This window comes from Chiloscyllium punctatum, chromosome 32, assembly GCF_047496795.1.
Source record: "Chiloscyllium punctatum isolate Juve2018m chromosome 32, sChiPun1.3, whole genome shotgun sequence".
Classification (NCBI taxonomy): domain Eukaryota; kingdom Metazoa; phylum Chordata; class Chondrichthyes; order Orectolobiformes; family Hemiscylliidae; genus Chiloscyllium; species Chiloscyllium punctatum.
In genome coordinates this window covers 64499993-64515851 of record NC_092770.1, presented here as the reverse complement: position 1 = coordinate 64515851, position 15859 = coordinate 64499993, and the positions used below count along the sequence as shown (strand labels likewise).

Genomic DNA, 15859 nt, shown 5'->3' with positions numbered 1-15859 from the left:
TCATACCAGAACTTCTCATTGAGCGAGCAAGTTTCTCCTCACTTCACCCTTGCTTCCTTTGCAGATCACTTTAAATCTATTGATGTGGGTCGACATGTTTCATGTATTGATTTATCAGTCCCTTCCCTCAGTTCCGCAGGCGCGCTCATCTCACTCAATTACAATTCTTCCTGGATCCGTGCTGTTGATTGTTAGCCACCCTGCAGCCCTTGCTGAATGATCAATACAGTCATCCAAACCCACTCAAACCATGACACAAAGCACAGACTGCACCAACTGCAGGATTTTGGCTCCTACAACACAAAAACCCAGTGCAGCATGTTCATTCCGTTATTTCATGTAGTAGCAACCTATAAAAATGTCCCCAAATTCTCAAGCTTGAGAACGTAAACATATAAATTTAACTGTACAAGTGTACCATTTTATCACAGAGTCCTTGATATAAAATTAAATGTTTTTGGAATTCCACGATGGCTACAGTGTAAACTAACACAGAAGCCGTTATACATTCGCAATAACTTACAGTCAGGAGATAAATGAGCACTCATTCTGTTGTTGATGAACCTGCACTTGATGCATGAACAGCTCAACACCAAAACACTTAAGTGCACCTCATGACACACTCCACTGAGAAAATAATAACTGCGGTTGACAACGTCCTTGCTCAAAACGCGACACTTCCAATCAAATATCAAATCTCACCTTGGTATTCTAAAAGGGGCATCAATATGGTCATTCTAAATGGCAAAACCAGCTTGCTTAATCACTTAGTTACTCCAGATTACTGGAGAAGGGGCAGGCTACTGCAGATATCATTCAGGGTTGTGTGTCTGGGCAGTTCTGAGATTACAGAGGTGGGGGGGAAGAGACATGGGTAGGAGCAGGCTGCAGGTGGAACAGTGAACACGTCTCTCTTCTGAACGACCCACTAGGATGGGACAAAATGCTCCCTCAGCTCTGGGCTCGAGGCCAGAACTCCAGCCCAAAAATCACCAGGTTGAGGTTTCAAGTCCCATAAAATAAAGCGCCTGACTACCAAACTGCCCAAGGTGACACACCAGTGCAGTGCCGAGGGTGTACTACATTGCTAGAGCTACAGACTTCAAGTGTAGAACAGATGACCTGGTCATTATTTTACCATCGTTTGTGGGAATTTGCTCTCCCTATACAGATTTGTCATCTGACCTGTAAACATCTGTACTTATGAACAGCTAATTTATATTATCTCTGTACTGCATTCCCACTTGCACATCAAGCCGACTTACAAATGCATGCAGGACCAGAACCCAGTCTTAACACAAGGACTGCCTGTATTAAAATACTGACTCTAAAAGCAGTTATTCGTTTGCCAGCATGTGGCTGGAGTGGGTAAAGAGTGGAGCTGGGAAAAGCAGAGCAGGTCAAGCAGAAGAGCAGGAAGTCGTCATTTCAGGTCAGAACCTTTCATCAGTCCTGAAATATCGACTCCTCTGATGCTCCCTGACCTACTGCGCTTTCTCCAGCTCCAGACTTTATCGACTCTGACTCTCCAGCATCTGCAGTCCTCACTACCTCCAAGTTGGTGATGCAAAACACAGTGACAAAAGTAAGTTCATTCTCTCTGCACTTCAACAAGACCTCATTTGTTTTCCCAGAAAGACAGAATAAAAATCTGACATGGATACAAAAGGCCACACTTTCGACAAGTATGAGATAACCTTGGTACGGTTATTAGCCAAACTAATTGTGTGCTGTGCTATTGCCTCGAGCACAATTCAAACTTTGTCTTATCATAGAAGTGGGTTTGAGTTGCTCACCTGTCCCCTCCTTGTCCACCTGGTCAGGGGTTTAAGGCAGACATGAACGACCAGCTCTTACTCCTGTGCAACAACTCTCGGCTGGAAATGGCACAGGGATATGTTCCACAAGCTACTTCAGGTAATAATGCATCCTCTGGACTTAGCTTTATTCAGCAGATTGCATGTGACAGAACTTCATTATTCATGATGGTACCAAGCTGAAGCACACAATGCAAAATGCTGGAAGTTGCCCAAGCCCAGCTTAAACAATTCATTTGAATCTTTGGATACCCGGTCAAATGTTAAATAACTTATACAAAATTAAAGTAACATACTGTTTCTTTGTCTTTCTTACCCCTTTCCCTCCCATTGCTGAAAGCATCCACTGGCTAAGCGCCATCGGTTGTGCGTCACCTTCGATAGTCCCAGTCAGCAGGCCTCCTGGCTGTGAACATTACAGCTGAGGCCCAATTCGACACACACCTGGCATCTTAGAGTTGCTTCTGTAAGTTCCAGCAGGGTTTGCTGGCGAGTGATCAGGAGAGGGAGAGTCATTCCCAAAACCCAGGGCAACGCTGGTTCAACTGCGAGCTGTCAGAAAGCAGCATTGCAGTTCATGACAGGCCTCAAACGTAGACCTCGGGATGACTCTCTGCAGCAAACGAAATCTCAATCCTGTCCTTACCCCTGAGCAACTGGACAACCTCTGTTTTAATTTCAACTTGGTTGGATAAGTTCCAAATGACTTAAAACTGGTCCCCAATATCAACTGAGGAAGGGTCACTTGACCCGAAATGTTATCTGATTTCTCTCCACCGGTGCGGCCAGACTTGCTGAGCTTTTCCAGCAATTTCTGGTTTTGTTTCAATATTTGTACATTTGGTTGGACTGGGAAAAAGACACCTTTGGTGCTGAACCAAGTCCTATTGCTCAACCGACTTCAGGCAGACAATGAACTTTACTCCAAAGTGGCGCTGGCCCATGCCCACAAAAACCATCCTCTCCGAACAAAGCTGACCCCTGACACTAAGAGTCAGCTGACCCCTGACAGCCAAGAGTCTGTAGATATCAGGAAACAGGTGGGGCAACCCAGCTTGTCTTCCATAGGATTCTTAAAAGCAAAGGAAATTTTCAGCTTGGGATGGATTAGACTCCAGATCGGAGAGGAGACAGCTTGATATCTAACCAATTCTACTCGAATCAAAAATCAAAGCTAGTATTTGATATGACATTGTAAAGAAATCACAGAACAGTTCACAAAGGCAGATGTGAGGTATTCTATCCATAGTATAGTAGTGCAGCAGTAATTGTCTACACATCAGGCATTGTAGAGCACTTTTAAAGTGCACAACACAAAATGTCCCACTTTCACTCAGGGTCGAACATGCCTTTATACCAAGTTTTGAACATTATTTAAGATTACACCACGACTAAACACAACTGCCAGTCAGTAACTACCTTATACTGGACATCCGTTTGGAGAAATTGATCAGCGTGGATCTTCAATAATTCTGTAATGGAATTCAATTGCCATTGTTCTTTAAAAAAGTGCTTAATACATGCAAAATAAATTCCAGTGCAATATGAAGGAAGCAAGCTATACAATGACTCCCAGAACGTGGTTTTGTTAGCATAGTTTAATTACAATTGGTGGTTTGTTATCCATACTGAATAAACACCCTAATGAAAATACTCAAGAATAATAAATTTTCAATTAATCATTAATTAAGTCTGTGAACAGACAATAAATGCCTGTAGTAAGTGTGCAGATGCTCACACATTTGAATTCCAGTCAATGTAAATTTGAATTACAAATACACAATGGGAACCTGCATTGGTCTATAGATAATATAAATTAATTTCAGTTCTATCAATCACACACGAGCAATTTTTGCATTACAAATATTAATATTTTAGCTTTTCACGCTATGTATTCCTGCATTATTTTCTGTCTGCATGTTTGATTGTTTTATTGAGCAGTTTGTGCTCTTGTAAATGTCCTTCTTGTTGTTTTCTGTGCAGTGTTGGACTTCCATGAGCTACAAAGCATGTAAAATCCATGAAACATATCGCATGGATGCTCTAGTCATTTAGAAAGACTTCACTAAAGCCAAGAATATTAAGTGGGAACTCGCCAGAGGTCTTCAAGGTGATGAAGAGTTTCAATAGGGGAAAATCTAATGAGATTGTTTCTACCGGTTGTTGACAAGATTATGAGAATGCATAAATGTAAGGTAGTTACAGAAGTGATTAATGAGGGAATTTGAAAACAAAAGTCTTTTTACACAGAGGTGGTCAAAAAGTAAAAGTCTCTCACACAAGCCATTGTTGAAGCCAAGAACTAGATGGTTGATTGAAGGAGGGTAATACAGGAGGGTCTGGACATTAAACAAATGCATTGAATTAGACAGCAAGGAGATGGCATAAATTACCATCATTAAGGCAAAGGCTATATTTGTTGAACAATATGATTATTAAATTGCAAATATATCTTCCCGCAATTGTGTTCTCCCTCCTTCTGGTATCGCCCCTGCACTGATTCAATCAGAACTTGTTCCATTATACTCCATCCATTGCATCCTCTCTTGGGACATTGTAACTATTGTGTCGATGCTTAGCTTTGAGGGGTGTGTTTTTCCCTAGTTTCTTTTAGAGACAGACTGGGGGGGACAGGTATCAAGCAGTCTATTATAAGATAAACAACTTGTGAGGTGTTGGGTTTTTTTTTAAAAGGTTGGAACAATAGAAGTCACCTGAGCAGGTGTGGTCAAGCTCTGTCTGACCCAGGAATTTTAGTTCGCTTGCAGCAGTTGTTGCTGGGGTCTCTGCAGAGGTGGAAGGCAATGAATCTCTCCTGGCTGCTATACTCTCTTTCTCTGAATTGTCTTTTGATGTTCTTTCCTCCTGCTTGGAGAAGTACATGTGAGACAAGCTGTTTTATGTATGTGCCGTTTTGCCAAAGGTGTATTTATCAGATGTTAATCAGTAATAGTTACTGTGTCTAGCATTCTGTTAAAGTTTTTCAGCAGAGTTAAGTTATTCCAAGTTCTTTTTTTTAATATATTTTAACAGTAGTGTTTGTAGGGAAACAAGTTTTGCTTAACAGAGTAGTTTGGCCAATCAAACTGCATCTGGAACACAGCACATGACATTTACCTTGACAATAAGAAAAAGTTAGGGTTAAGGCTACTTTCTTAATGTATTTTGGTCTAGTCCATAACACTCTGCAACTATTGACAATCTTCTGTCTCACTGTGCAATTCACCTCAACACCCAAATGAAGTTTCGGTGCCGGTGACAGTATTGGGGTTTTGGTTTCACTTTGATTAGCAGTAAGCTAATCTTTATAAAACGCTCAACACAATGTCAACAAATGGCACCCTGATGCTTCAACATAATATCCTCATCATGGAAATTAAAACACGTTTTTTCTCTAGTTCAAGACAAAATTATGATTTGACTGAAGTATATTTTCCCCTCAAAACCAGCAAACCACACAAAATCCACATAATAGGACTTTTTTAGATTAGATTAGATTCCCTACAGTGTGGAAACAGGCCCTTCAGCCCAACCAGTCCACACCGACTCTCCGAAGAGTAACCCACCCAGACCCATTTCCCTCTGACTAATGCACCTAACACTATGGGCAATTCAACATGGCCAATTCACCTAACCTGCACATCTTTGGACTTCTGGAAAATAAATAACACTGCTTCCAAACTTCAGACTTGTAACAACTCATGATCCACAAACACAGATAAACAACTAAATTACAAGCAATGCTTTGGTGCAGTAATTTATTTTGAAGCCAGTTCTTCTGTATATTAAAAAATACTTCAAAATTCCCTGGATATTAAAATAACCAAATAAAAGCAAAATTGTGCACATGCCGGAAATCTGAAATAAACACTGAATGCTGGAGAAACTCAGCGGGTCAAGCAACACCTGTGGAGACAGGGAAACAGTTCTGACATTTCAAGTCTAGTATGACTCTTCAAATCCGCTCAAACCACCACTTGCATCAGATGCTGGGAGGTTCACAGGCAGATCTCAGCGGAACATTCTACAGATTCCTGGGAGATCAGAAACTCTGAAAGTTGAGACACAGAATGTATCCTAAAAGTATGTAATGTGATGGGCATCGCAGCTCTATGAACAGTCTCTCTTCAGGTCACCAACAACTCGCTCTCAACAAATACACACTTTTTGCCTGTTACACAGTTAGGATCTTTGCTGTCCCACCAGGTGTTAGAAGTAGATTCTATCTTAACCCGCAAGTGGGAATTGGAAGAGGAAATCCTTGCAAGTTGAGAGAGAAAACGAGCAAGGTTATTGGACAAGTGGTAGAGCTGGGTTAAGCCCAACAGTCTCTTTTCATGCTGTTATTCAATGATTTTTTGCATTTATATAAATTTTTGAACAGTGTGTCACCCTGCCCATTTCATCTCTGACCAAGGGGACACCCAGAGTACAAACACAAAAGGCCAAGGCTTTCAAAGTGAAGACACAAGTGCCTTTCTCAAACTGCTCTGTTCTTCTAGGTGCAGTGTTTCGATCCAACAACTCAATACTGAAGAATATGGAGAACTTAGAAAATGAGTTGAGGTCAAGAAAATACAACCACTTGTCTCACAACCTCAAATAATGGACTTGACGTTATAAAGAAACAAACAGGTCAACATCCATCCATCAAGATACTCAATATATAAAAAAACATGCAAGCAACAGCAATATTAATAGGTGTGTGTGTATGTGCACACACGTGGGGGGGAGCAATGGGGGATGGAGCAGGCCACCATATGGAAGAATCCCTGGGATCAGACTGTGCAGAAGAAGAAATCAGAAGAAATCAGTGTACAGCCTGGCTACACACAATGAGCACAGAACCTCTGTCAGTGAAAACAAAAACAACTGATCATTTCACACACACCCTCTGGAACATTCCACAGGTTTCTTTTGGACTGCTCCCTTACAAAAAGAAACTCACCTCAATTGCTCATATCTTCTAGCGTGTGCAGCTCCAGGTCCAATGTTTCGGCAATGGCTATCTGGCCCATTAATAATGAATAGGCCATTAATTCTCCATGGTTGGAGCAATTCATTTTAAATGGGATTGGTGCTAGACAAACTAGTGGCCCTGGTTAGAAGAGGATTTTAAAAAACAGACACTGAAAGAGGCCATTCCATACTTCCCTTCACGCAGAGGCAGTCGTAGACTGAAGTGCTTTAAAATGCACAAAAAGATCCACAGACCTGAAGTGATTAGTCATTACCCTGTTACAAATTCCACTGGAGGGGTGTTGGACCAAGAGGTTATTGCCACATGGAGGGGACGTTTTTCCAGGGAGGGGTTAGGAAGGCGGGGGGAAAGGGAGAAGAGAAACACATGAGGGGAGGGAGAAATACATCAGGCTGTAGAGAAATGCACGAGGGAACGGAGAAAGAGAAATACATGGGGGTGTGTGGAGAGAGGGAAATGCAATGGGTGTATGGAGAAAGAAATACATGGGGGGGGGGTTGGAGAAAGAGAAATGCATAGAGGGGGTGTGGAGAGAAAGGAATGCAATGGGGGGGTTGGAGACAGAGAAATGCATGGGGTTGTGTAGAGAGAAATGCATGGGGGGGGGGGGGGTTGGAGAGAGAGAGAGAAGTGCATGGGGGTGGGGATGTGGAGAGAAATTCACAAACCTGTATTTCCCTAGTGCCCTACTTAGTAGCTGGTAATGTTCGCAGTTTCACGGTATGAGATGTTAGGGGGCCACTTGCTGTGCGGTATTCTGCCCACATCTGTGTATCCGAGCTGAGAGGGAGAGGCTGATGTTCACCCTACCCAAGGACGGCGTTTTGTGATTGAATGAAAATGACAGCCACCCCCTTTTTTTCCAATCAGTTGTATCCAGCGACCAAAGTATATAAAAGGCACCCGGGGAGGGCGGGGGAGATGACATTAACAAAGCGATACGGAGGAAGCTGCGACGTTATTTCTAAACGTGTTAAGCACCTCACACCAATGGCAGTCAGGAATATTCTCAGCAACACTCCCGGGGAGGGAAGCTGGACTGAATCCACAAGAAAATGTCGCATTTGCACCCAAATTCTCCCGGAAAATCTTAGTTGATTCTCTCTCAGACTCCCGTCGCAAAGTGACAGGATCACCGGTTGCTCAGGCTGCAAACATAAAGCTTTTTTAAAAACAAATACTAAAAAGACATCACCTCAGCACCACAAATGCCTGCGATATTAACCTCCTTTCTCCAACGCTCACCCCCGACACAGATATCAAATTTAAAACAAAATCAAGAGTTCGTAAAGGCAAAATAAAAAGGGAGGAATGAAATGCAAATGTCCTTACCAGATCCGTGGGCGAATCTTCTTGCAGAGATGATTTCTGACCAATTTCAGAGCAAAGCATAAACACGAGCGTCTTTACAATGTCATAAATAAATACACAAGAAACAGAAGGGCTTGTTGCAAAGGGCGGGGGCTGAGAGGGTCTTGCTGGCTTTTCTTGCGAGCTCCCGTGAGCGGATTGCTGTGTTCAGTGAGAGACCCCCCCTCCCTCCCCAGCCCCCTTGCTCTCGGTTGCTTTTACCGCAGCGAGTACTGCGCTGGCTGCTGCCCTGTTACTGCAGTCAGAGCAGCAGCGACACCAGCGGCTGCTCCCTACTCTCTGTCTGCTCAGAGACACACACCAACCCCGTACTCTCTGTGACAAGACACACACCCACTCTCACCACATAGTCATCACCCACATTGGGGGGGGGGGGGGGGGAGTCTCGTTTTTCGCAACTGTTTCCAAAAATAAAACAGCCACCCCAACAGCCCTGTATTTTGATTATGTTTTTAAAATGAATAAATATTTTATTTTTGTTTCCAATTCTCTGTTGGGAGGATGTTATTTTGTCAGCTGCCTCCACCTTTTCGGGTGGCGGGTTCCAAATCAGAACTCACTGCTTCTCAGGAAACTTCTCACCTTGCCGCTTGACAACGCCAAGCCTTGAGTGATGTGATAAGAGTCAAACAGCACCCTTCGCTCATCACGCTAGGTTCGCTGAACTGAATAGTCCCATTTTGCCAGCACTTGGCCCATATCCTTCTGTAGATTTCCTATCCAGATTCCAGTTGCTATATCAGCCTCCACCACTACCCCCTCATTCCATAAACACACCACCCTCTGTGGGGGTAAAAATTGCCCTGTGGTCCCTTTTATATCCTTCCTCTCTCACTTAAAACCTATAGCCTCTAGTTGTGAATTCCCATATCCTAGGGAAAAGACTTCAGCTGTTCACCCTATCCATGCCCCTCATGATTTTATAAACCTCTTGGAAGGTCACTCCTGGAACACTCCAGAGACAATAGCCCGGATTATCCAGCCTCTGCTTACAACTCAAACCCTCCTGTCATGGTAACATCCTCACAAATCCTTCCTGAACCCTTGGGGTTAAATAACGTCCTTTCTATAGAAGGGTGATCAGAATTGACGGGAGTATTCCATAAGTGGTTTCACCAATGTCCTGTACAGTTGCCACATGACCTCCCAACTCCTAAACTCAATGCACTGACCAATGAAGGCAAGCACACCAAACACCTCCTTCACCACCCTGCCCACCTGCGACTCCACTTTCAAGGAACTATGCAATGCACCCCTAGGTCTCTCTGTTTGGCAAAACTCTTGAGTGCTGGAGTTAAAGCAAACTAAAAAAAAACCACACACATCAAAGAACGGTGGATGCTGGAAATCAGAAACAAAAACTGAAATTACTGGGGAATACTCAGCAGGTCGAGCAGCAACTGAAGAGAGAAAGGTGGGGTAATATTTCAAGCCCAGTGACTTTCTTCAGAACTGGATGTAGCTAGGGAAAGGTTGGTATATATGCCGAAAATGGGATGGGTGGCGGGGATAGGAGTAAACAATGGATGGAGATGGAGTCTAGAGAGAGAAACAATTGGGCAAACAAAGGGATGTGTACAGGTCAGCCTGGGAGAATCAATAGCTGACAATGGTTGTGGTAGCAGCCCATGTGATGAACAGGTCTGGTGTTTTGGGTTGGGGTAAGGAGGCGGGAGAAGGTATTCAGGCCCTAAAATTATTGAACTGGATATTGAGTCCTGAAGGCTCTAGAGTCCCCAAGCCGAAAATGAGGTGCTACTTTCCAACTGAGCTTCTCTAGAGAATTGTAGCAAGCCCAAGAGAGAGATGTTGGCCAGGGACCAAAGGGGTGATGTTGAAATAGTAGGCAACTGGAATCTCAGGGTCATGTTTGAGGACAGAGCATAGGTGTTCTGCAAAGTGGTCACCCAGTGTATGCTTCATTTCCCCAGTGGAGGGGAGACCACATTGTGAGCAGTCAATACCATAGAGTAGCTTGAGTGAAGTGCAGGTAAAGCACGGCTTCACCTGGAAGATGTGCCTGGTCCTTTAGATAGTGAGGAGGGAGGAAGTAAATGGGCAAGTATTACACTTTCTGTGCTTGCAGGGGAAGGTGCCATAGCGGGTGTGGGGAGGTGTTGGGAGCGGAGGAGGAGGAGTGAACTTGGGTGTCCTGAGGGAACAGTCTCTGCAGAAGGCTGACAAGGGAGGGGAGAGGAATATGTGTCTGGTGATGGCATACCGCTGCAGGTGTCAGAAATCATGACTAATGATCCTCTGGATGTGGATGCTGGGAGGCGAGGACATGGGGGGGGGGATTCTATCGCTGTTGCAGGAGGGGAGATAGGGGGTGAGGGCTGAAATGCAGGAGAGGGTTCGGACACAGCGGGGGACCCTGTCAACCATTGTGATGGGAAATCATAGGTTGAGGAAGAAGGTGGATGCTTCCGAGACCCCCTGGTATCAACAGGGCAGATGCAATGAAAATGGAGGAATTGGGAGAATAGAATAAAGTCTTTGCAGGAAGCAGGGTGTGAGGATGTATAACTGTGGGTAACTGTGAGAGTCGATGGGTCTAACGTGGATATTGATGGTCAGCCAATACCGAGAAATTGTTAGGAGTTAAATCAGGTTGTGTTCAAGCAAGTTGCCTCTCTCCACCATTAGTGAACATGCCTTCAGCTGTCCTGGTCTCTACCCTTTGAAATTTCATCCCTGAATCTCTCAACTTCTCTCTCTTCCTTAAAGACACTCAATAAACTTCCTTGTCCAAATCAACATTTTGTTCCTCATCCAATTATCTTTCTTTATGGCTCAGTGTCAAAACTCGTCCAACCATTTCATTATGTTAAAAATATTAAACATATGCATTTTTCTCAGTAGACAGTCCCTAAGTTGCATGGTCAGGGTTAAGCGACACAAGTTATGGATAATCATCCAGAAGATGAAAAGACTGACAACATTGTCGACAAAATGGGCTATCTCAAAGATAATGAGGTTTTAAAGTGACCAAAAAGGTGACAAATAGGAAGAACATAGAATAAAAGATTTTAAAAGGATTAAATTTGCACTTGTCCCAAAGGATCATGGGGTTATTCTCTTATCAGGGAGAAAGTTAAAAATCACACAATACTAAGTTATAGGCCAACAGGTTAAATGAATGCACCAGCTTTCGGAGGTACCTGATGAAGGAGCAGCGCTCCGAAAGCTAGTGTTTCCAAATAAAGCTGTTGGACTATAACCTGATGTTGTGCAATTTTTAACTTTGTTCATCTCAGTCCAACACTGGCTTCTCCACATCATCGGGGTGGGGGGGTGCACGGGGGGAGAGAGAGAGAGATGACTGAAGGTGGTTTAACCTGAGTAAGAAATAGAAAACAGATTGTAAGAGTATATAACTCCAAGTATATATCTTGGAGGACCATAAAGGTCATTATTAATAGAAACAGACTAAAGAAATTCGAAAAGTGTAAAAAGGGAATGGTTGGAATGTTAAATGAATAATTTGTCTCTTTTCACAGTGTACACACAAAAATATAACAGAGACTGTGGGGAACCAAATGAAAGTGAGGAACTTACAATTATTATCATTAGTAAACAAAAGGTGCTGAAGCACTTAATGGGATTAAAGTATGACAAATCATTTGGAGCTGATGACCTACATTCTGGGGTTTTATTACAGACAGCTACGAGAGATAGCGACCGCACTGGATTTGATCTTGCAGCACTCCCTGGTTTCTAGAATGGTCCCTATGGATTGGAAAGTAACAAATGTAATCCTAATTCGAAAGTGATAACCAGAAACAACAATCTACTTGACTACCGTCAGTACGAGGGAAAAAGCTGGAGTTGGTCAGTGAACACATGGTAAGAAGGCACTTGGTAAATCACAGTACAATTAGGAAGGATCAATAGGATTTTATAAAAGGGAAATCATGTTTGACAAATCTATTAAAAGCAAATTTCTCCACATGCTGGAAATATGAAATAAGAGAAACTCAGCAGGTCTGGCAGCATCTGTAGAGACAGAAACAGAGTTGATGCTTCAAGTCTGGTATGAACCTACTTCAGAACTGAAAGGAAAATAGCATTTATAGTATTGTCAGGAAGAGAGACAGGAGCACATGGTGAGGGTGCCTGGAGTAAAAGACAAAAGGTTGTATAAAGGAGGGATTGAGATGTAAAATAGGTATAAATGCTTTGTACAAAAAGGAGAAAATGGGAAGACTCTGTTTAGAGCAAAGCCATGAGACACAACCAAGACATAGTATTGTGAGTGTGTGAGTGTGTGAGTGTGTGTGTGTGTGTGTGTGTGGGGAGGGGGGGTGTAAGAGGGGCAGGAAGGGGGAAAGTTGTACTTAAGATGGGCGATCAGAGTACATGCTCTGAAGCTGATAAACTTAACACTGCATCCTTAAGGCTGGAAGGTGCCTAAGTGGAAAACGAAGTATTGTTCCTCCAGCTAGCAGGCACTTCAATAAATAAATAAACAAATTGCCATTTCAATTGATCACCTTGAGGACACATTTTCTCCTTTTCACACCTAACATTCAATGAGTACACTCAAGGCTGATACTGATAGATGTTTAGGTCCTAAGGGTTTGAAGGATAGAGATTGAAAGCAGGAAAGTGGAATTAATATAGAAATTCAACCACCAGCTTATTGAATGACAGAGACAGGTTGAATGGCCATGTAACCTATTCTGGTTCTTACTTCGAAAAAGGTGCAGTTACACATATGTTCTGTTTTATGTCAGCCAATTAGTCCCTTAAATTTAGTGCTCAGACTTACACCAACCTTTTAAGTGGTACTTTTTAAACCATCTTCTGGAATTTCAAGGACAGTGTATTTACAGGCTCCCTTTTATTCATAGCACTTGTTATTCCTTGAAAGAGAACCAATAATTTGTCTAAACATTATCTGATCTTCATTTCCCATATTTCAATTCACCAAAGCTCCTTAGACAGCACCTTCCAAACCCAGGACTACATCCACCTTGAAGGATAAGGGCAGCCGATTCATGGGAAGAACACCACCTGCAAATTCACCTTCAAGCCACTTGCCGTCCTGACTGGGAAATGGATTGCTGTTCCTTCACTGTCGCTGGGTCAACATCCTGGAATTCTCCTACTAACTGCGGTACAGGTTTACCAACAGCACACAGACTCCAGCAGTTCGAGAAGGCAGCTCAGCATCACCTTCTTAAGGGCAACTAGGGATGGGCAATAAATGCTGGCCCAGCCAGTGACACCCACATCCCACGAATGAATAGATAAAATTTGGTGCTACTGCCTTGACTCTATCCCTTGATTTGTTACAACTCGTCAAGCTTGATCTCTTGTGTTGTTTAAAACACTTTGTACTTCCTTAGTTCTATAGTTTGCTTGATGACTGGTGCCAGCACGGTTCAGGTGCAATGGTAAAGCACTGATTTGATCCAGTGCCAATGACAGTGACCATCAAACTGGAATTGATTTCTCACACACCAGTCCTTGAACCATGTATCAATTTCAGTAACGTTACTTGAGGAATTTTGCTAGGAATGTAAAAGCGGGTGGTAAGAATTTCTACAGGGTATTTTAAAAGGAATTGAGTAGGTCAAGTGAGTATTAGTCCTTGAGAGAGTGAGAGTGGGGAATTAATTGTAGATAATAAAGAAGTGATTATTCTTCCTCCACTATACAGGATAGAAGAATACATTCCAGGGGAGGTGAAGGCAGTGAGGAGCTTAGCAAGGGTTATAGGGTTGGGGTTGGGAAGATCTAGGTGGATCGTTCTTCAGAGGGTCGGTGTGGACTCAATAGGCTGAATAGTAACTGCTTCCACACAGTAGGGATTGTACGATTCTACTACAAACGTATTTGCTCTGGAACACACTGGCATCCAGGAGCTCCCACATGCTGCAGAGTTGTCATGTGTTATTTCAACGAACCACTTCAATAATTTATGCAGTTATTTGGTTCCCTTTTTAATAAATTCTCTGTTAACTCTGTCCACAGTCCCAATACTATTTTAAATGTTAAGAATTGAATCGGCTTTGACCACGCACCAAATACTTACCAAATGGTGAACTTCTTCCCTTGTAGGAAAGAACCAGTGGCCAAAGGGTAAGCATTCTGTTTCCATATCCCCTGCTTTCACTCACTCTTCTAAGTGAATGGCTTTTGTGCTCCATCAGTTATGTTGTGTCTGGAAGTTCGGAGTGAATTCTACTCTCAAAGTGAATGGTTTTCAGAATATTACTGTCAGTTAATAACTTTGGAAAAGCTTTAGGAGGATACCTCCCTTGGTTTCAGTTTATAAAGTGCTTAGAAAGACTGGCAAAACGACTGAGCATCATTCAAACCTGGTTTGACACTACTGTGTTTATACCATGCCCGAGTGCAAAAGCTGCCCTTTAGGGCAGGTAGCTGACACTGCCACACTCCAGAGACTGATTACATTCTCAATTTGGAGTCAATCTGTCATTTTTAGGTCACAGTGAAGCAGAAAATCAACATTCACAGAAATGGAAACCTGAATGTCTCCGAGGACAAAGATTTCAACAAAAAGATGTCTACACATTTCTGGGAATTCCCCTGCTTTCTTAGCTGTTTAACCAGCATTTAAGGAGGCTATTTCTCCCATCCCTTCAACATTACAGCAGTCTAAAAGTACTGCCCATGCCTCATTATGTTGGGATTGTCTACTTGAGGGGACGGTGGGTGCTCAGTCAATGAGTAAAATCAAGACTGAGATCATTAGATGTTTTGGCACCACAGATGTTTAGGAATCAAAGGGTTTATATTATGGCAAGGTAACATAGCTGTTCCATTACACAGTCATGGACTGATAATCCAGAAAGGAAGAAGTGTGGTGCTGGAAAAGCACAGCTAGTCAGGCAGCATCCATGGAGCAGGAGCACTTTCTCCTGATAGTCCAGCGATCCAAGTTTGAATCCCCCTGATCCCAGGCAGGTTGAGGAATTTAAACGATCAATTAAACAAACTTGAATTTAAATGAAAAATAGTATCTATAATGGTCACCATGAAGCCACCAGTTTGTCATAAAATATTAAGCGTTCACTTTTGTCATTTTGGGAAGGAATTCTCATTACCGCTTTCTGGTCAGGCACACATGTGACTCCAGACCCATAATAATATGGTTTGCTTTTGAATGTCCTATGAACAGGCCACAGAAGTAAATCAGTTCAGAAATTGAGGGGTGGGCAGTAAGTTCTAACCTTGCCAGTGACATCTATGTCCTGTGAATGAACACAAAAGTCTTCCAGTAGATTTGTATTTTTCTCCATTCCAAATGTGTTCCTAGTTTCAAAGAAATTCTCATATATTTGCATCTCAGTCTAGACTAGCAAATGTCTTTGGGAAATGGTAATGATCTTTATAGTGAAGGTACAAACGCATGAACAGAATTTCAAGATTTTGACCCAGTGACTGAACCCTAATCCAAATATATGTTCAAGTCAAGCTAATAGCTCTTCCCTTCAAATGCTGACCATTCTGAGGAAGAGTCACTGGTCCCGAAACGTTAATGCTGATTTCTCTCCACAGTTGCTGCCAGACCTCCTGACCTTTTCCAGCAATTTATGTTTTTGACTCGTATGTCAGTGCTGCAGTAAATGCATCTGTAGTTTCATTTATATTACCTTCATGATGTCACTAATCTATAATAAACGATCAGTTTTTTAGTGGCTCATTGGTTAACATTGTT

At 42.7% G+C, this 15859-nt stretch overlaps 1 protein-coding gene across 4 annotated transcripts in view; it reads right to left on the bottom strand.

Annotated features, from left to right (window-relative positions):
- The window catches only part of nrcama (neuronal cell adhesion molecule a), a 406165-nt gene extending 397744 nt beyond the window's left edge, over window positions 1-8421 (bottom strand). For 2 of the 4 annotated variants that reach the window (XM_072552544.1, XM_072552543.1), the window contains exon 1: window positions 8131-8421. The gene's annotated coding sequence lies outside the window, so the exon portion shown is untranslated. Of the gene's footprint in view, window positions 1-6765; window positions 6871-7466; window positions 7622-8130 lie in introns of those variants that run through there. The other 2 variants (XM_072552546.1, XM_072552547.1) reach the window with 2 other exon arrangements.
- Between the last annotated feature and the right edge of the window lie 7438 nt (window positions 8422-15859).